Here is a 24116-nt window from a genome sequence, read left to right as displayed (position 1 = left end):
TATTGTTTCATTTGCAGGGACACATTACTATCAATAAAATTACTAATAATAACTGCAAAATACCTCTCAGCACGCGGTCAGTTAAAATTTAAAAAGCAATCCTCTGTCTCATCTATCTTAAAATAAAATACTAACTGCTGACTAATATCTACCTCTACAAGCATGGTTGCGAAATGAAGAAGTGTTGTACCCATAGAATGGCCTCTGAGGAACTAGTTAAGTTCAATTTTTTATTTTTGATAAAAAGTAGATTTAATGCGTTTTGATTTTAAGCCCCTCAAGTATATTATCTTCCTGATTAAAGGATAACATGGCCAAAATATTCCAGTTTTTAAACTGTTCTGACCACTTCCATAACTTTTCCCATCCGTTGAAAAATAACCTCGTTATGAACTCTATGTACCCAACTTAAACATGGGATTCTTTAAGACACCCAGATTTTAAAGGGTTTCAGTTTTCTTAAAAGTGTATCCGTTAAAGCCCAACCTTCTACACCATATAAAGGAATAGAGACCACACATCATCTTATTAATCTAACTTTTATTGCCAAAGTTATATTGTTTCTAGATGAGAATTTCTTTATCTTAATATCCTAGTTCTTATTTACATCTTATTTAGATAATTACCAAGGTAAATGATACTATTGCTTCTCTCTAGTAGTTCTCCATAAGCTATTATTACTGCCGGTTGTATTGGCGGTTTACTAACAAATGACTTTATCACCTACCTTTGTCTTTGTGGTGTTTAGGTTAAGTCCATGTGCATCACACGTTGTGCTATTTCTATTAATTAGAGGTTAAAGTTCTTTGTTCTTATTTACAATTAACAACGTCTCATCCGCGTACCTCAATTTATCAATATTGACGCCATTAATTTTTATAACACATTGAACACTATCAAATGCTTTATTGATGTCGAACTTTAAATAGATGTTAAATATTAGTATTAGTGGAGACATAATGCAGCCCTGTCTTGCTCTCTTTTTACTTAAAGCTTAAAGCAGAATTATCCCAGCCAATCCTGATGTTTTGGCAGTTTTGATGTTAAAAGCTCATTTGCTTGAAATCAAGCAGTATCATTTAAAAAAAAAGATCAAAAGTAACATTAAAGAAAAAAAGAAAATTAGCTTGACTTGTATGGATTATTTTAAATTTTTCATTTAGTTAAAATTTTAAATTTGTTGCTCGAATTGTAGAAAACGTGACTTATTTTACTGGCCTATTTAACAGTAAAATAGCCATAGCATGACCTACTTGGTAAATATCGAATGTAAGGGAATAGTTGGCCACTGTGACACTTTTCAACTAATAAATCATCACCGGTTTCATCATGTGGCTGTACGGACCATTTGCACAAGTGCCTTTAAATTCAGACTTTTTTGAACAGGAAAAGAAAGAGTTTTGTGAATTGAACTGAACAAAATGCGCTATACAAGTAGAGTTCTTTTTAGATGCATTTTGTAGAATGCAGTTCTTAAACTAAAAATGTTTTTAGTTCGCTCGTCTCCGCTGTTGCAGTATCGTTTTTGAAAGAAAGGTTATGAGGGCCACGAAACTTTTAAGATGGGTAAGCACAAAGAACACGAATTTTTAGAATAAAAATACATCTAATTTTTCAGTCCATTAGGTTGAATTTTAATACTGGAGCAGTTTTGAAAAACAAATACAAGGCTTTGGATAACAGCGAAGAGTGTAATATCGTCTTTATATTATTTTAGTCTTTTACAGGGCATATTGTTATACAGGTAACGAACAACATTGTTTTGTTGATTATAGGAATTAAGATTTATTGAAATCCCATATCTAGAGTATATTTATTATAATGCTCTAAAACTAATTTTTTTGTTATATTTTAGCCTTAATAGTAATACAAATAAATAAGTAAGCAAATAAGTAATATGCTTTATTGTCACTGAAAATTGTACAAATTTTATGGACAAAGCTTATAACAATAATACAAGAAAGAAGAAAAAAATCAGAATAAGAATTGTTTGTACTTTTAAATAAAAAAAAAACAGTAAAATTCTTCCAGACTTAAACATAAAAAACACTACCTAATTAAGAACCTACAAACTTCCTAAAATGTACCTAACAAAAAATAAAAATTAGGAAAGCAGATTAATGAAGTAAGGGCTCAAATGTTTCACCTTCTTGTGCTAAACAGTAACCAAATCTGTCATACAGATTTCTACTCATATTTTGGAGTAGGGCTGGTGTAATGCTTGCAGAGAAATGAAGTATTTTTGCACGTAATTCGACAGGGTTCTAGCACTTTCAAACTGATGCCCATAAATGTTTTCTTTGAGAAAACCCCAAAAAAAGAAGTCGTTAGGCGCTAAGTCACAGGATCTAGCGGGCCATTTAACTGTACCACTTGTACTTATCAGTCGATCAGAAAATGTTTGATTGAGGAAGTTAATAGTTGCTCTAGAGTTGTGAGCCGAACACCCATCCTGTTGGAAATAAACTTCCTAAAAATTTAACTCTTGCTCCAAACTCCAAATATTTAACTTTTGCGGATGCTGCGTTCGCATTGCAACCCTGAGGTGCTTATTTTTCCGAGAATAATACCTTGCAACGGATGGATTGTATTTGTTATGTAATGAAAATGAAGATATGTTAAAAAATAAAATATGTTTTAAAAACTGTACATGTTCATTCTATCTTATCTAACATAAATTCATAAAACTTCATCCGCCTAAAGTTATCTTCCGGAAACCGTTCTTGTGTTGGTTGTATCTTAAAACAGTGATACCCATTCCTTTTGAGAACTCGCAGTACAGTTCGAGTATTCACGTTAACTTCCCTAGCAACTTGTACACTATTGCAGGGTTCACTAGCTACCACAAAAGCACAAATATCAATATCCCTGTTTTGACGCTCCTCGTCGATAGGTCTAACACGTGGTTCATTACCCTCATGACACTTTTTACAACTGTTTACACATCCCGAAGTTTGAAAATGTTGAATGGTATTTTTAACTGTTGTAACACTTGATGATGGTCTATTTTCGAAGGCAACAATAAATAAATCAATTACTTCGCATACCGAATGACCCTGAAAGTACTGTACAAAAAGGGTGTACATATGTGAAATTATGAACATAATTTCAGTTAATAAGGACTGTATTAAATAGGGCTGGTTCAAATAAATTAGGATATGTGGTAAAAGGTTATACAGATTATAGCAAATTAAGTTTATACAAAGTCTTACCAATTCTTCTGCTGCACACACACACTCGCGGTATTTAGAGGCTTTCAGTCGCGGTTGTTCTTCATACGGGGAAACTGTCCGGTTACCGGTTTCTGAACACGTGTTTCGCGGTATAACACTTAGATCACGATATAGAGCACATTTGCGTCTGTACACGATTTAAAATAGTATTTGCGGTATTTTTCGCGTAACTATAAGCGAGAGAGATAATTAGAGTGGAGAAAAAGCGTGGTAAGTCTGTACCAAACGATAGGTAACAGGTTAGAGAGATTATACGTCTGCCTAGTAGGACTCAGCACTTAGACTTAGTAGCTATTTTTTTTTTCTGTTAGACACCTATTCAACAAAACTTCCACAACCTCTACAACGACGTTGCTGCCCATTTTTAACATTTCAGACGTTATACGATCCTCACCAGAAGCTTTTTTATTTTTCATTTACTGTAAGGCATGTCTAACTTCCGAAGCAGTTATTTTAGGGAGAGTTTCCGAAAAAATTCTTCTAATAGTTTAATTTTATCTGACTTATTTATATTACAATACAAACATAATTTTTAAAACATCCAGAACTCTAATTCGAATAGCTAATAAACATTTCTCGCGTAATGACTTAACCCCCACCAGATCTTCATCATATGATCTGCGCCAACTTAATTAAATTCAACAACCATAAACATTTTGCACTGACTAATTAAATACCATCAAACACTAAAATCTGCTAAATCAGTAAGCAGTGAAATTTTCAAATAACTAAGGCAAATTCGTGTTTCGATTAAGAATAAGTGGAATTAACCAATGTCGAACGGCATTGATGAGTTACCCAATGAATTTAATTGCTCCAAAAAAGTTTAATTAATATGACTTCACTTAATTATATCACTTCAGTTGCCAGGGTTTTCAAAGGCCTTGATTGTGAGCCAGTAAAGCGAAAATAATACGTCGTCCTCACTTTTTGCTTGTACTTTTAATCGCGTTGCGAGAAAAAGATTTTTTTATGTTGTTTTAAGTTTTCTGCAATTCATTTTTACTGATAACAAGCTTAAATAATGTTGTTATAAAATAGAATATATATATATATATATATATATATATATATATATATATATATATATATATATATATATATATATATATATATATATATACAATGTAAGTGAGATTAAAATCTCACTGTAAATGAGGATATCGGTCAAGGAGAAAAAAAACTATGAAAAAACTAATTCAATCTTTTAATAGAAAACGTTTCGTGCAGTAATTTCTGCACTTCTTCAGTTCTAATGATTGTAAAGTCATATAAAGATGTCAAACAATGTCAAATGTATAGGTTTAGGTGTTAAAAAATACATTTAGTAACTACAATAAAATTACAGTAAAAAACACATTAAAATATATTTTTTTTAGATTTTATACAAACTTAAAAAAGTGCCAAAATTGTCACAGTATGTTACAGGAAAACAATATATATAATACAATACTTCTATTTTATCGCTGATGTACAATATATCGAAACGTGAAGCCAGGAGAAAAAGTAGCTTGTTTTAATTAGAGCTGAGTAAACAATTTAAAAAAATAAAATTAACCTTATTGTTGGAGACACCAAAGCAATTAAAAAAAGCAACTATTTTTGATAGAAAGGGCTCAACTATTACGAAGAGAAAAACAAAAAATAATATGGCTTTCTATCCATGGAAATCAGACTTAGTACGAAAAATCAACTGATAACAAAAATACTCGTTTAGGCAGGACAGAATAGTAAAGTCAAATTTTTTTTTATACAGTAGTCTCTCTCTATATCGATTCCTTATATAACGATAATTCCTCTATAACGATGAAAATAGTAAACGTTGGTTGGTTCGTCATAAGAATAATGTGCTAATTATTTCTCTATACCGATATCGTTCTCTCTTTATAGCGATAACTTTTTAGCGTTCAATAGGCGATGACAAATGTGTTATTGTGTTTAAAGTTCAGACAACCTGAGTCACGAGTGGCAAGGTCATTGTCCAGCGGTTGTTTTGTTTTGCGCTTAAGGAATGCAGCCACCCATTCTACTCTTTCTTATCAACTATAGTGAATTAAGTAACTCACGTTTATTGTTCGGACGGCGTACCTAACTGTAATCACACAGATGTTGTCGTCTATTGACGACTTTTCATTTCCAGTTTGAGTTGTGTCTTAGTGTGTCAACAGTCAACATGTTTTCGAAAAAGCGTAAAGTGCTCTCGGTGGAGGAAGTTATCGATAACTCGAGCAATAGAGAAAGGTGAACAGCAATCGGATGTCGTTCGCCGGACGGCGCTGTCTCAGTCAACTGTGGCTACGATATGGAAGAACAGAAAAAAGTGGCTTAAAGCAGAGATTGAGGGCGGTAGCAGGAAGAAGTTGCGGAAACATCAGCACGAAGATTGAGATCGCTCTATGCTTCAGTGGTTCCAGCAGCAGCGTATGAACCATATTCCACTTTCTGGGCGTGTGTCAGGATAAAAGCTGAGTTTTTTGCAACTGAACTTGGAATTGAAAATTTCAAGGCATCTGAGGGTTGGCGGAGCAGGTGGAAGCTGCGATACAAGATCAACTACGGGCAAATCAGCGGAGAGGCTCGCGATGTTAACAAAAACGTAACGGATGATTGGCTAGAAAACGGGTGGCCTGGACTGAAGGCACGATATGCGTCAGACAACATTTTCAATGCGGATGAGAGTAGATTGTTTTTTAAAATGACACCAAACAGAACTTTAAAATTTAAATTGGAAAAGTGCGTTGGTGGAAAGCTATCTAAGGAACGCATTACAGTTTTAGTGGCCGCTAACATGACAGGTTCAGTGAAGCGAAAATTGTTAGTGATAGGGAAGTAAAAAACCCGCGTTGCTTTAGAATCATAAAAATCTACTGGTGACCTATAAAGCAAACAAGAGTGCGTGGATGAACTCGGAAATTTTTAAAGAAGCGATAAGAAAGTGGGATATCGAGCTTAAATGGAAAAAAGTTCTTTTGCTTGTAGACAATTGTCCTGCTCATCCTGTATTGCGCGACCTTCAAAACATCGAACTCTGTTTTCTGCCAGCAAACACAACGAGTGTCCTTCAGCCCATGTCCATGTTCAGTCCATCAGACCAAAGTGTTATTAAGAGTTTGAAAAGCCATTACTGGAGAAGACTTTTGATGGAATTGGTTGAGAATATTACATTACCAAATTTTGTCTCTCTCTTTATAATGATCTCTCCTTATAACGATGAAAATTCCTGGTCACTTGCATATCGTTATAGAGAGAGAACTGTAATTTAAATCTGATTAAAAAGGAAGGTTGAAAATACATATAAGGTACCGATGACCATTGACCCGAAATTGTGTTGGGAACCTAGAATTGGTGATTGTTAATGAATTAATTGTGATATAAATTTATTTAACTCACGATGAGGTTCTTTTAGGAAAAGATTTTACATCGGATGCGAAGTGTGAAAATTGCTGAAGTTCTCGTTGAAATGAATATAGGAATTGAGTCTAGAAGTATCAAAGTAGAACCGATGTTAGCTACTTTTTTTCATAGAGGACAAAAACTGAAAATTTAAGCCATGTCTTGATCGGATTTGGGTGTGCATAAGTTAAGTTAATGAAATATAACATTTAACTAGAAGGATTTTAAGGATTATTCAACAACAAGGAGTGATAAATGATGCTGAGATTATCGATGTCAGTACGTCTGTTCATGCAGTTTTTCCCTTAATATGTGACACATTTCTAGAAAGGATCTCTTATAGAAATTATTCCCAGTTCCTAGAGATTTAATTTTTCAAAGTCGTTTATTGGTTAAGAGAGATAGAGCGGGTACTAAGAGCACAAGAGTTCTTGTTGCATCTGATGTCACTTTTATGAGATATAACACGCTCTTTGAGGGTTCTTTTTGTTTGGCCAATATACTTCAAAAGACAGTCTTTGCATGAAATGTTGTATACTACATTTGATTTCTCCCAAATATCTAAAGGTATTTTAATACGCGAAAAGAGATTTCCAACAATTTTACAATTTTTGATGCCTATTTTAGTGGATAGGGGTTTAAACAATTTAGTAGGTTTCTCTGCAACTTGTGGAAAATAGGGTAATGAGCAATACCTAGGAGAAGACAAATAATGGATTTCTCATCAAGGTGGAGTTCATTGTTGTCAAATATGTTATTATGAAACTGATTCGAAATATATGTATATATATATATATATATATATATATATATATATAGCTAAGATTAATATTACTATAAAAATTAATATTAAACTCACCAGTCTTCCGGGTTGAACCGCGTCGATATCCATTTTGCCGAGCTTTCGACATCCTCTCTGATGTCTTCTTCAGGGCTTCCGAGGTCTCAGTCTCCCGAGCCCCCAGACACTACTACACTCACTAGTCACTTCTAGTTCACTCACTAGTTCACTACTGCACACTACAGTACCCGGTACCCACTACAGTACAAACCCGGAAGACTGGTGAGTTTAATATTAATTTTTATAATAATATTAATCTTAGCTCTAAGTTTAATTGTACTAACCGCGGAAATCTTTCCGAACATATATATATATATATATATATATATATATATATATATATATATATATATATATATATATATATATATATATATATATATATATATATATATATTGTTATGATTCATTTTATCCGCCAACCGCCAAGGATAAAATTAAAATTACTAAATAGACCATCTAAATAGATTTTCAAGATATCCTGGAGAGTTGTTATGCTATGTAAAAATTAAAAATAATATTGGTTTGCTCTTAATATATTTCAAATTATAAAATATAATAATTCAAAATATTTCAACTGATAAACTATGAAAGATATTTCAAAGAAACGAAAGTCCATTATCTTTGGATTACCTATAGTAAACATAATTTAAGATATGCATAAATTATTTTCTTTGTAAAATATATTTAAGTGAACGTAGTGAATTGAACAATACGACCGGGTTTTCCAAATGAACTTGTACAGTGAATAAAGACAATAGGGTAGAATTTAGAAATTATATTTCTCCGTTAGTTCTTAAGAATTTGTAGAAACCGATTAGCATGTTAATAGTTTGTAGGAAATTTATAATTGTAGGAAAAATTGTTGTTTGTCATCTAAATGGTAGATGGTGGGAAGTATGAGGAACTCTGATTGGAGAACATTGAAAAAGAGGTAGATAGCTATGTAGGAATGAGAGTTTAGCTGTATTTTTAAGGGAGAAAATAGAATCAGTTGTTTTCCAAGGGTGCAAGGCGAACGGTGGTTGTTCTTTGGCGGTACATGATGAACACCACATAATGAACTACAGTGAAAGAAAGATTCTTGCAATGGAAAATAATCTCAATAAAAGACTCTTCCTCGAGATGGCATTTATCACTCAAATGGATAATTTAATAAATAAGAAATCAGATGTTGAGCATCTGAGTGAGATTTATGCTTATTTATTACACATCGAAAAGCAAACATTATGAATAGACACATATAACTTTTAAATAATTAATGCAACACATAATGTAATTTCCAAAAATTATCAACTATAACACACCTTTACAGTAAATATTAATCAAATAAACAACTACTACGTCAACACCATGGAACTAATCATCTCCACAAAAGTCAATTAATAACATTCGATATTTGGTAGTTCTGGTACTTAACCTTAATGACAGTTACCGAACTAAACGTTGTGTCTGTTTTGTTTTTAATTTGAATTGTGTTTGTTTCCTATATTTTAATTTGTGAACGTAAATTATACAACTAAATGTTACATGATCTACAATCAACATTGTTCCAACAAAAAAAATTTTTTACTTGATGTTATTAAAATAAATCGTACTGCCATTAACCTCAATCAAGTAAGTATAAACAACAAACTATTATTAAATTGTATTTTACCATGTTTTAAATAATTGTAGCTCTCATCTGATGATGCCAATGAAAATTGGCGAAATATAATGAACTGTTGAACAGAGTACACTTGGCTTTCAATCAGCTGTATACCCAATTAACCTCAACCCCTTTTTCATCTACCAGTTCAGCTGTTATTTTAGAGGATATATATATATATATATATATATATATATATATATATATATATATATATATATATATATATATATATATATATATATATATATATATATATATATATATATATATATATATATATATATATATATATATATATATATATATATATATATATATATATATATATATATATATATATATATAAAAGTCGCGAGTTCATAAGAGAACTCACATTTATAATTAAAATTAAAACCATTCAATTGTAACAGAATATTTGATAGTTTCCGACAATAACGTTATTTTTACAAAGATCAAAAATAAAAAACGAACCAGAACGTGCACATATTATACATTTATACTATTTGGAAAGTTATTTTGCAATCAGATCGAGTCAGTTTAACTGGAAAATTTTCAGTTATTACTTGTTCATAAAATATTGCACCACGGCGTACACGCTACAATATGGAAAGTCAATTTGTTCCATGTTTCGATAAACCTTTGTTCGAGCTTCGTCTCGGCGTAATATTGTTCTTTTTTAAACGATTGCAATATTAGATAACCAACATTTTAAGATTAATGACCTCAGATTTTGTGTGCTACATGCTATAATGGAAACAATTTGAAAAACGCTAGTTTTTCTTATATACCAAATAAATCGGTTAACAAGTCAACAATTAGTATTTTATATATTTACATATAATATAGAAGACAACTACAATGTTATACATGAAACTTGGTAAGACCTTATTAAGGTTGACAAAACTAAAGTATGGAAGAAAGTTTTCAAACAAAAAGTACGGTTTATTTTTCAAAAAAGTGTGTTCACAATCAATGATTGTGACTAATAAATAATTATAATTATTAAAATTTTAAAACTTACAGATTTTTATTCTAATTATTCCGACAAATTAAAATAAAAAGTCTTAAATATCTTGTTTGTATGATATTGATAAAAACATTGTTTTGGATGTAGCGCTAAGTTACATTTTGCCGCCAAAATTACATTTTTTGTGACAAGCAGCACAACGAGTTTGAGTATCCTTATAGACAATAAGGTGGTCCATCAGATCGTATCTTGAGTGACTATGTAAAATGGCTGAAGGTTTGCTGGGTCCTCTTTTTGTTGTCTTTTTAAAAAATCAAAAATGCTTACTATAATTGTCCGACAATACTGTAAATGATCCATTGTACCACCACTAATTATATGCATTTGCCAGGCATTTTTCTCTGCTGGATTCACTATGTGACATATTATGGGAAAATACCATTTCTTGCCAGGGATAGCCACTTTGTAGTTGTAACGATAAGACTACCAAAGAGAATTGAAATACTATTGTAAAAATAATATCTCAATCAACCATGGGAGCTTATCGTCTATACCTTGCCTAGCTCAGTATCTCAAGGGTGAGTTCGCCTCGTCTTAAACTAGGGATTGAACCTGAGTTCTCAGTTGATAGCAAATAAGACAAATTTTAACCAATCATATTTATTTTAATCAATAAAAAAAACAATAATTAACCCTGCCAAAGCTTAACAGTTATAAGTGTTACTTATTGCTTCGATGGGCGGCTTGTGTGTTCTAGCTGTTGGATCCTCCAATTAGAAGTTGTGGCTTCTGGAGAGCTGCAGTCACACGTGGCTGTATGTCCTGACTAAGTTTTGGTGTCCAATAAACCAATAAATTCAATAAATCCAATGAAATGTCCAATAAAAATAAACTGTCCAGTAAACCAATAAGGTTTTGATATGTCCAATAAACTAAAAGGATAAGAAACAACATTAGAAACACATCAAAAAGAAAGGTTTAACTTCCTTGCCATCTTACAAAATTACACTTAAACAAATAGCATATGGCAAGGATAAAATGAAATATGAATGTTACTACTTAGTTAAATTCTGTTAAAGAGTCCTAATGCATATATCAGAAAAAAAAATGTGCTTTCGAAAGAAAGTAAGGTTACATTGGAAATGCGGTCAGGATTATAGAATAAATATCACAATGAAAGTACTTACCCCAAGAGAAGTTGTAGACCATAAAAATGAGTCTTATAATAATTTTTGCCTTCTTTTATAAATTTCAAAAAGAGGCAAAAAATAATCCCACTACAGAAAAGTTGTTTTGACAGAAAGTGGGAGACTGAATGAAGTTAGCACAGATGTCATAGAATGTTGGTATAGATATCATGAAACTAGCTTGTCAGTCATCACAGAACAGAATAGTCTGCCGAACAAAAGTGAGAGGGCAAATATTTATTCTATGGGACAGAAAGAGAGAAAATAAAGATAGAGGAAGAAGAGAAAAACAGGGGCGCCAACTATTTTTATAAACAAAAAAATAGTAAAAATTAAACTGAAGATAAAGAAATTAATAAATTAATAAAGAAATTAAAATGAAATAATTATTAAAATATAAATTAATAGAGATGTGACGTTTATAACGTTACATAGTAGCTGATATTTTATGTGCCCCATCGACGCCACCCATGTTTTTATTATACTGTTTTATAATATTAAGTTAATCAAGAATACCGTTGTGTTTGTTTTGTTCGATATATCTGATTGTGAATGGATATTATGGAAACAACATTATTGTTATTCCATTTGCAAACTACTTTTTCACTTTCCTCTGCCGTATAGTAGTCAAGCGAACCTCTTTCTTCCTTTTTCAGAGTGTCTGAATCCTCAATATCACAATCTTTACCTTGGCGATTTTCCCTTATTGTACCTGTTCCTTTACATTTCCTTGATGTAAGTTCTTCCAAAAGCAGCAGCGTGGTAAAATTGTTGTCAAAATATATTTCATATGGTAATGTGAAAACCTTATCTTCTAAGGCATCAACATATTGTAACAAAACACTAGGTCTCAAACCAAGAAGTTTATATTTATCTTAAATAGTGGTTGAAGATCCCTGACATGGATCAATAAATATAACTTATGTTTATACAAAAACTAACCCGAAGCTATACATCTTCTGGGTTGGTAATAACTCTAGGTAACTTTTGCTCCGCCGTTACACCGAAGAGAGAAAAATTTAAATGTTGTGCTATAAGTTTTTTACTAACAATGCTTTACGATTGTAACACAATTATATCCAATTCAATCAAATGCAATACAAAAAAATATGCACTGGGATATGCACTGGTATGCAAGCTAATAGTAAAAGAGGAAGAAGAAAAGAGAGGCTAGTCTTTTTAGAACTAATTTTTTTCTTTATATCTTAGCACCCCAATTGGCGAAGGAGTTTACTTATCAGATAACCAGATATAAGTAATTGTATAAAATGTTTGTGAATTAGCTTTAAAAATTACGTAGCCATTGTTTCATTAATTTTGCATTGAATAACCTCCAAAAGCTTTACAAAAAGCTTTTTAAAACCCGACTATTACCTTATATTTCCTTTTCAATTTTAAATTGCAATTTCCATAATACTTTTTCGATATACTGCCGCTAATTCCCAATTAATTAATTCTGATATAGCTGCTTAACGAGAAAAATCCATCGACATTTACCGTGTTGAATGACTAAAAAACAAGAAAATTTTGTTTAGAGATGCACAGAATTTAATTAGTATGAGCAGTAACTGCTACTTCAATTTTGAAAAAACAAATAATACGTTGCTGTTGCCTAAAATTTCTTTTGTTGCATTCTGAGAAGTAACACAAGTACTACTTAGGTAGTAATTTACAACTCGATCACTTGATTTTTAAAAGAAATAAATTGCAGCTATAATGATAATAATATGTTCAAGCGATAAAAAATAAAATGAAAGCATGAAAGTAAGCTATTGGATACACTACGGTAGCGTGTATCCGCACGGAATCGGGGAAACGGGTTGTTCGAATGATGTATATATATATATATATATATATATATATATATATATATATATATATATATATATATGTATATATATATATACAATATATTTAATAAATACATATTATCTATATAAATTTCAATGGGAAGCAGTAAATTTTTTTCTTGACGCCAGTCTCGACGTGCTGATCAAACACTCTGTCTCTTATACGTCTCAGCATCATGATCTCCGCGCTGCTGTTGAGGTTGTCTTCTGCCCAACTGATGGCCGAGTTCATGGCTTTAACAGCATCAGAAGCAGAAGTTTTTAAAACAGGTGGTTCATCATTGACATTCTCCTCTTCCGTTTCTTCATTTTGAATGGCCCTTACAATATCTTCATCCCAATTTCTTTTTCACATGACCAACAATTTGTCAAATTTAAAATGACGTCATTGGGATTAACTTTCTTCAAAGCTACTATCAGATCCGTTCCACTTTGTTCGTCACCAAGAATGTTCGAAAGTAAAGCTTTTCGATAGCGCAGTTTTGTGTTCTGGATGACATTCTGGTCCATTGGTTAAATCATAGCTGTCGTGTTGGTTGTTAAGAACATGGCAAAAAATTTTCCATCTTCATTACAAAGTATATCAGCGGATGGATGACTTGGGCAGTTTTCCAATAGCAACACTGCCTCATAAGAGAGGTTCGCACGTGCGAGATGACGACGAACATCAGGGACAAATTCAGTTTTAAATCAATCCAAGAACAAACCTCTTGCGACACATGCATTTTTTTGCCTTCGATACCATACGGGAAGATCAACAGATTTTATTGTACGAGGATTATTAACCGTCCCCACAATAAGCAAACAAAGTTTGTGAGTCCCTGAAGCATTTGTATAAATTATAAAGGCTTTCATAATTGGAAGGAAAGACAGTCAAGATTTGATTTCACGTATAGTGCGTCTGTATAAAAAGAAGAAAACTAGAGTATTTGGGTCACATAACCAGAGGAGAAAAATATGAGCTGCTGAGAATTATTATGCAAGGAAGAATCCAAGGAAGAAGAAGCATATGAAGAAGACGCATCTCCTGGCTGAGGAACCTTAGAGAATGGTTTAACTGTAGTTCACTACAACTTTTCAGAGTAGCAGCCAACAAAGTGACCATAGCCGTTATGATATCCAACCTCCGATAGGAGATGGAACTTTAAGAAGAAGAAGAAGAAGCGTCTTTGTATCCGCTTATACGTATTTCACCCTAATAGGGATTATCAGAGACGGCTATTTATAATAGCTTTGAAAGTGAAAATAAATATTTTCTGTCTTAGGAAGCAACTCTAACATGGCTTCGTATAGACGCAAAAGCGACATCTGATATTAAAATCCGTAAACTAATTTTCGAAACCAAATTCAGATTTTTGCTTTTTTAATTGTTAAAGATATTTAAAATTAATCTACCCGTTCCGATAGTAACAGTGTATTATTAAGATCACTTTATCAATTTTTCTGTTTTCTCGATTATTTGGTTTTATTCCATAGTATATAAATTATTGTAATCACTGAGTACATAGTGAAAAATGTAATCATTAATAATTAATACGACTTTCTTTAGCCACATTTGTCATTTTTTTACTTATTTATCACTGAAATAACCGCTACACCTCTACTCTGGTGTTCAAAAAGGGGTCAACCGCAGTAATCCTTCTTTTGGCACGTAGTGGCTGGGCATTTGCCAGGATTTGCCATATATCGTAAATGATTCCACCTGAAAATTGCCTTTGGTTTTTCTGTGTGTATTTTTCGAACTGTTGATTTTCCAATTTACTTTTCCCCTAATTCTTGAATGGGTTTATTATAACGCAATTCTTGATTATTTGCAAAGTAAGCTGAACGATCAGGTTAACAAAAAGATATTTATACATTAATCGGATAACTGGACTATATTGTGGACTACTTTGATATTATTTATTAAGTAAAATTAACTAAATCGATAGCCAAACCTAAAAAGTTTTTTTAATCGTTTAATTTTTCGAAAAAATATAGATCTTGCGGCAAATACACGTTTTGTATAGAATATAAAATGATAGATGATTTCTTTTACCAAGTAGTATATGCTGTAGTTATATTAAAGAAAAATAAGCTTACTGAAACAAAGGACATGAGTGTTGGACTTATCCCAATTGAATAAAATGAGCAACAAGGTTTTCGTACTGGAAAATCGTCTGCATATGCAGTATTCGTCATAGAGCACATGACCGAACAATGATTAATAAATATAATAAAATAAATTTATTTTAACCTTCAATTGTGGCTTATTCCCATTAAAATAGTAATTATTTAAAATTTAAAAATTAAAGAAAATAGCTTCAGAATAATATTACTAATATTAATTATAAAATAATGTACAGTGTTAACAATAAATTAATGATTAAAGTTGTTTGAGTGTAATTTACATTTAATATTTTAATATTTTACATCCCACTTACTTGCAATTACTCTTATGATTAAGAGTAATTTAAAAATAAATATTAATAGTCACTAAAGTGTAAATCGCAGCCAAAGAAATCGTCATCGCCAATGTTCATAAAATGTTTCGCTGTCCCAGATAAAATAAATTGGTCCGTATTTAACGAAGATATGATATCCACAAGGGAAATGAAAATTCTGTAGGTGTCTGTAGAAAATTATAAAAGGCATATAATTTAAAATCCCTTTCTGGTTACACCACAAAACGTTTTCGGACTAAAAAACCCATCATCGGTGTTTTGTTACCTGGAGTAAACGTAAAGGTAAAATTTTGAATAAGGTTGAAAAAGCAATGATGGGCCTGCGTAGCGCAAGCGGTAGGATGCTTGCCTCGCACGCCGGTGGTCCGGAGTTCGAATCCTACTGCCGGCAAGAACAACTAGACATTTTTAAAAATGTTTATAGGCCCCAGGTCGACTCAGCCTGAATAAAATGAGTACCTTGGGTAAAACCAGGGGTAATAATAGACGGTTGAAGCGTAGCACTGGCCATGTTACCTTCCTTGTATACCGTAGGCCCTAGATATAGCTGCCTACCCTGCTATACTCCCAAAGCCGCGAAGCGGTATAAAACGGGAGACTATTATTATAAAAAAGCAATGTAGTTAAATACTTACTCGGTGCACATGAGGTAAGCCACTAAATACCTGTTGAAGTTAAAATCATCAAAAAAATTTTTAGTGGTTTGTTAGTTTGTGTTTTGTTTGTGGTCTACGAACCTAAACAAACAAAATACCCCTCTTGACCTCGTTCTTAGCAACGAACCGACAAAAAAACATCTTGAAATATTTACTTTTAAATTGGGTAACTGGAATTTTTTTACCTCACAATACATACAGAGAATAAAGGGGTTTTAATGTAAATAAAGACAAAAAAATATTCTCGGCGTTAATACGTCTTTACTACGAGATAAACAACACGCATTTTATTGATTGTTTTAAACTTCCTCGTTTCTTAGTTTTAACCGGAATAATTTTCTACCTGACAATGTAACAGAGACAAAAACATCTATATTTTGAAACAACTGAATACAAAACTTAAAACAGAATTTATACTATTATATAGATATTAAATATAAAACGCTACATAACTAGGAGACGTGTACCAGTTATCAGTAAAGAGCCGGTGACCTTTGTCAAAATAGGGTTTCATAAGAGTGGCAACCACAGATCCTGAGAGGCCGATATCCTTGTTTTTACCTACATAAACGATAAAGTCTAATACATAACCCGTTTCACAGTGACACAGACGAAACAATTTTATTCCAAATCGATGGCGTTTGGTTTTTATAAACTGTTGTAAACTGCAGCCGTCCTTTAAATAGAACCAAACTTTCGTCGATTACCAGATTTTGGAATGGCGTAAAATTATTAGCAAATGAGTTTTTTACCTGCAAAAAAACGCCTCGTACCTTGTAAGAATCCGCTTGAGGTTGATCAGCATTTTCAGCGAAGTGTAACATTCTCAGTATAGACTGAAAGCGATTCCGGGACATTACACTAGAAAATATGGGTGTATATAACAAATCGTTTGTTGGCCAATTTTCTGTAAGTTTGGCTTTTCTAAGTCGTGCTGCGAGCAATAGCACAGCGATAAATGTAAAAAATTTATTTTCTGTAAGTGTGACCAAGCAATCTTTTTACTTTTGCAAACTTCCGCTGCAGCAAAATTATTTGTTTCATCTATAATTAAATTAACGGTACCTGGTTTTAGAAAGGAAAGAAAGCTATCTATTTCCCTGGCAGGATTCTGAATATTGTCTAAATAGGCACCTGAATTTGTGTCATAAAACTCGTACACAAGAAGAACAAATTGCTGTTTATTCCACTGTATACTAAAATCATCCGCTAAAGCTCTTTTACTTTTATTTCTCGATGTATTTGCAACCAAAACTTCGGTTTCGTACTTATCAGCACCTTCATTTTCAGAAATAGCTTCATCATTCCCATAAATAATATTAACAATCTCCTTCTCTTCTAAATCATCGCTATCTGGTACATAATCGCTTTCACTTTCTACAAAAGGCTCTTCATCGGAATCCAAGCATGACAGTATATTATCATATTCTTTTTGCGTTAGTCCACAAATCACCTGTATCGCATGAGCGCCTTCTTTTTCTCGAATCAGACATTTTTTTGAAATTTCACAATACATTTGCACTGCAACAGTAACAGCAGAATACTGGGTAGGTAGACGCGTTGACGCGTAGTCCGTGCTAACGTGATATTTGCGATACAACACGCATGCTAAAAATAAACCAAAAACTCGACCATACCCGGCAGTTACTGAAACGCCATGTATCAGAAGCTGCCGCATCAATACGGCAGTGGGTTCATCACAATGCATTTCCAACGTAGTAATACGTATTAATACCAATACGGGATTGGGGCTGATGGCACTGTAACAATGCCGGATAGATGCAGCAATGGGGCTGGCAAAGGTGCAAAAAAAAATTTGATGCCGTATACAAACGGCATGGTATTAAAAACGTTTTCACTCAAAAATGTATATATACATCACTGGGAACAGTGGCACTTTATATATACGTAGCTGGTAAAGAAAGGGTTAAAGTACCATAAAAAATTATAACCAACGGTTTCGAGCAGCAAACACTTGAAGGTTACTCCCTTCATAACGCTGTACTGGTTTTAAAAATTCACTGATTATGGCTCAAAATCATTTATTTTTATCTTCAGCTTGGACTATTACAGTTAACTAACGTGTCATAATGTTTCATTGAATACCTTTCTTTGATCTATATTTTGATCACTCATGAGATACAAGTGATTCTTCCATCAGATTAGTTTCTTTAAATTTGTAAATGCTTTTAATGTTAAAATTGTAACATGTTTTAAAATATCTTCCATATTTTAAAAGATAATAAAATATTTTCTTAGATAAATTAGAAATTATCATCTGTGTCAATCAAGTGCTATTACACGGAAGAAAGTCTGTCTAATATTTTATACCAGTTTATACATTATAAATGTTCTAAAAGTGTTTTCAGACACGGTGAGAAAATTAAATCCAAATTCAATTAGCGATTCATTCATCTTCTGCTTATAGGCTCTTGAAAGCAGATGTCTTTCACCCGAAAAGTTAATACTTTGTAGCTTCTTGATAATTGTGGAGTATCTTTCAAAGAGGGCTCATTGTGCTATGTGCACGGGCCTTTTATAAGTGGATTTGGGTTAATTCATTTATATTCGAGGTAAGCAAATAGTCAAATTCTTAAAGAAGAGTCGCTTTATAAAGAATCAGTCGGGTAAAAAGGGAAGGAATAAGTTAAATTTACACAGAACATGTTTTAATTGTCGTTTTGTTTTTTGTTTAATTATAAGATGGTCTGTAGAGAATAAATGTCAGAATGTATTAAACAAAATACTAGTTATAGAAAGTTCCACCTTTTACTCAGGAGAATGCCTGAGCCTAAGGTTCAGAAACATTTTTTATTTAATACATACACACAAGTCACATCAACTAAGCAGTGTTATTAGTAACGTACACAAGGATTAGATTTATTTATTTTAAATAGATACTGTTTTAAAACTACTTTCTTATGACAGCTTAATACCATTACTATTTTCGTTGGATTATTCATTTGACTGCTGAACGTTAAGGTTGTGTCCGAGACCTGCCTTATCAACAAATTCTTCTTCTTCTTCAAGTGCCATCTCCGCGGCGGAGGTCGGCAATCATTATAGCTATTCGGACTTTTGAGACGGCTGCTCTGAAAAGTTCATTTGATGTACATCCGTACCACTCTCTCAGGTTGCGCAGCCATGACATTCTACGCCTCCCTATGCTTCTCTTTCGTCCGACGATCTAGTTCTCGGTCGTTATGTTATCGCGAAACCGGTTAATAAAAGACAATCAGTAAGTTTTTGCTTTTATTTTTATTAATAATAAAAATCTATTCTATTCAGACAGAAACTGAGGCTAAATTAGTCCAGCAAAATAACGTGTTATTTGCAGAGAACGCACAACGTTCGCAAAATGAACAAGCACTATATAATGCTTGGTTCCAATCAGAAAACAATGTTAAAAAACTTAATATAGATAATCAGCGGCTAGATGGAATAATTATCGCAATGGAAAAAAGATTAGCACAGCTTAAAAATACCCAACAATATACAGGGTCAACAGTAAATGCTGACAGAACAAAAGACGACAAAATATCAGACAAAACTGAATACTTGACTGATGAAGAGGAGTTAACAAATTAAACGGAACCTCCCCAGAGCAAACAACCGCCGAAAAACAAATTAAAAAGCCAAAACTGCCACCACCAGTCATAGTAGAAGGTTTCAAAAATGCTGCCGACTTAAGTAAAACTCTCGTCGATGCTGGTATTAACTTCACTATGAGAGTCATAAATAGTGAAGTGATAAAGACTAATAAACCCGACAGCGATCAATACAGGAAACTAATAAAGTGTTTAAATACGAGTAATTTTTCATATCACACATATGAAAACAAACAAGAAAGACCAATCAGAGTAATTGTTAAAAAAATACATCATACCTTTCAGCCACAGGATATAGTAAGAGATCTACAAAGAAGAGGATATAAAGCTATTTAATCTGACAAGAAATTGAAATGGGGAACTAAAAATCCTTCAGATATGTTCGTCCTGACGTTCAGACAGGATGAAGATATAAACAAAGTTTTTGGAATAACGGATATACTAAGCATGAGAGTTGAGATCCAGCCATTAAAAAGTTTAAGACTAATACCGCAGTGCAAAAGATGCCAGGCCTATGGTCATACATGGAAATATTGTAACAAGGAACCAAGATGTATTCAATGCATCGGTAAGCACCTAACAAAAGATTGTTAGAAACCACCAGAAGACAAACCAAAATGCATCCATTGTGGCGAAAGTCATCCTGCAAATTACCGCGGAGGTTATGTAGCCAAAAAAATACAAAAGCTGAGAAATCAGAGGACAAGTAAAGAAAGTGCTCTAAAATCCCCACAAAGGGGTAATGTAAAGGAAAAACCAAAAATGCAAGCTGCCACTGAAAATAAAAAGTATAGTGATGTAGTAAACAATACAAAACAGTCGCATCAAGAAGTAGAAACTGACAATACATTAAAAATGATATTAGAAAAGCTCACGCTCCAAAGAAATAAGACAGAGAAAATCAAGATCGGTCAAATCAAAGAAAACGAATGGCAAGAATACTATAAAAAATTGCTAACCGAAGACCGCCCCGAATTCAAACAATCAGAAATAGACGGAATAGAAACCTACACACATGACGAAATCGAATTAAGCCTAGCTGAGGTAAAAAGAACGATCAAAACTCTAAAGAACAAAAAAGCAGAAGGTCCCGGCGGAATACCAAATGAATTGATAAAAAGCGGAACGGAAAAGTTATTCCGTATGATACATAAAATGTTTGAGAGAGCACTGAATGGAGAAGACTTACCGGCAGAATGGACCCAAGCATATATGACATCAATATACAAGAAAGGAAATAGAAAAAACTGCGAAAACTATCGGGGAATCAGCATTATATCGTCTATAGGCAGACTGTATGAAAAGACCATAAAGGAAAAATTAGAAATATATGTACAAGATAAAATCGGAGAAGACCAGGCAGGTTTCACAGCGGGGAAAGCATGCTTAGATCACATTTACACGGTCGAACAACTAATAGAAAAAAGAATGGCCAAAAATAGATCCGTCCATCTGGCTTTTGTTGATCTTAAGAAGGCATATGACTCAATACCTAGAACCAAGCTATGGGAAGCAATGGAAAACATCGAAGTTCCACGAAGATTAATAAACGCGGTAAAAGCACTCTACAAGAATAACGAAGTAGCTATCAAAACGGGCAATAGAATATGCAGTCCAATTAAGACGACAAAGGGACTACTACAGGGTTGCTCCACATCCCCCACCCTGTTCAAAATATTCCTGGAAAAAACCCTGAAACCATGGAAAAGAAAGTGCGAAGGAATGGGTATACCAGTAAAGAACGAATATCTATATACGCCAAGTTTTGCCGACGACCAAATAGTGATCGCACAAGACGAGGATGACCTCAGTTTTATGATGAGAAAACTGGAGCAGGAATATACAAAGAATGGGATGGAAATAAACCTAAAAAAAACTGAATACCTAACAACGGAGAATACAGAAATAAAACAACTGGAAATAGACGAAGGTAAACAAATCAAAGGAACAGACAAGTATAAGTATTTAGGTTTCATAATATCAAACAAAGGAACAACGGAGGAAGATATAAAAAATAGACTAGGACAAACAAGAGACTGCATACGAAAATTGAACCCGGTACTATGGGATAAGAACATCAGCATGAAAACAAAGAAAAAAATGTATAATACCATGACAAGAAGTATCCTCACTTATGGGTGTGAAAATTGGACAATAAATAAGAAAACCAAAAACAAAATAAGAGCAACAGAGATGGAATTTCTAAGGAGAAGCTGCAGAGTAACAAGAAGAGATAGGATAAATAACATGGAGATTAAGAGGAGAATGGGCATGAACTCCGACAATAGACTACATCGAACAGAAGAGGTTAACCTGGTACGGACATGTCAGAAGAGCAGACCAAAATCGGTGGATAAATAGAATAACAGAGTGGAGCCCGATAGAAAAAAGAAAGAGAGGCAGACCCCGAAGATCTTTCAGAGATGAGGTGGACGAAGCAATGAGTAGAAGAAACCTACAGGAAGGGGACTGGCTAAACAGGAAAAATTGGAGAAAACGGTTGAGTGAAGGAATACAGTGAAAACTGTGGAAATCCTTGTATATATATATATATATATATATATATATATATATATATATATATATAGAAAAGCTCATTAAGATAGAAGGCACAATAACTCAAATAGAAGTAAGAGTGACCAGATTGGGACATACCGCTAAAGGTGCTATACCGAAAATTAGAAATGGCTAAGCAATTACGGATCATGGAATGGAATGCTAATGGACTGCTACCACATAAAAATTAGCTACAAGCAGTCCTAGACATAGAAGAAGTTGACTTGTGTCTCATATCCGAAACACATTTCACTAAAGAATCTTTCATAAAATTTAGAGGATACAAGACATACCACACTTTACATCCTGACAATGCAGCAAAGGGAGGCAGCGCAATAATAATAAAAAATAATATTCAGCGAATTATGAATGTTCTTGGGAAAAATACTTTTTTAAAAACTGAACTTCGCAATTAAAACTTTTATTTCGACTTACAAAGATTTTAGTAACAACAATAATAATTTAAATCAGACTATATTTTAAATCAGACTTTTAATTAATCAGACTGAAAAATATTGATTTTAACATGGTGTTTTTATAATTTATTAATTGCTGATCTTGCTGTTCAATACGTCGCAATTTAGTCCAGAATGTTCAAGCGGTAGCCCCGTGTTGGAATCCACGTGGTGGAACTTACTGGATGGTAGCGGTCATTGTACTGTAACTACTCCATCCCCTGAAGAAGTTTTGTGAGGGACGAACAGAACTGTTGAGTTGGCCTCTTCTGGAGTTTCGTCGCTAGGTTTTTTTTGTTATTTGTTTTATACCTGTAACATATATAGAGGCAGATTATTGTAATAAAGATATATAAAGGAGTCATCCAAAAATGGTTATGGCTATGGTTCCATAATTTCGGATTAATTGTCTCTAGATGTTCATCTTCCTTAGAGAATTGATGATTCAAATCTTTAATGATTTGAATTTAATCGCTGTTTGAATATCTATGGTCCTTATTTTGGGAAGCATTAGCGGTTGCTCTGGGATGGTTGTCCTTGAATTTATGTAACTCTGGATTGGGGTTTTGAATTTGTATCTGGGCGGAAGATTGATGAGATAAGTTGGACGGATAAGTTAAGATTAATAAGATAGGACAAGAAAATGAAGGATAAATATAATACACGAAAAAGGTAATGGCTAAGTCCATTTTGAACTGCTGTGGTCTTTGCGTCGTACTGGTTTCAATTCTGTCAAATTCTTCTTTTATTGGTAGTAGTTTGAAAAAGTATATGAAATCGTGTGTACTAGTATGAATCTTTGCTTGTCCCAGGTTGAGGGGAATTAATCCTGGGTTGTCTTTCAGGTCCTTGATCTTCTCTTCTTCTCTCATCGTCAGGGTGATCCTGTGCGGACGGTTTAGAATTAGTTTTTGATTTAGGTTGATGTTTTATGTTTTTCTTGTGAACTGTAGTTTTTGATGTTTTTACAGTCACTTCGTTATTTCTTTTTATATGTTTTGCGGAATATCGCGGAAGTAATTTATTTCTGGTAACTGTTTTTCGTGTATAGATTTTTGTGCTTGGTTTATACGTAATAGGGTCTTGTCTCGATTTATTTCTATTTTCAATGACTTTATTTTTATTCTCTTGTATTTGTTGGTTTACTTCCTTATATAATTCCTTTGTTATCTCTCTATGATTTTGGATATAATTGTTCAGTATTACTTTCTGTATGTCAACGTCAAAGGGATCTTTTGCGTCGATATGTCCGTTTAATATGTCGATGGGTCTTAA

This window comes from Diabrotica undecimpunctata, chromosome 5 (genome assembly GCF_040954645.1).
Source record: "Diabrotica undecimpunctata isolate CICGRU chromosome 5, icDiaUnde3, whole genome shotgun sequence".
Lineage (NCBI taxonomy): Eukaryota > Metazoa > Arthropoda > Insecta > Coleoptera > Chrysomelidae > Diabrotica > Diabrotica undecimpunctata.
Note: the sequence above shows the minus strand (reverse complement) of the source record.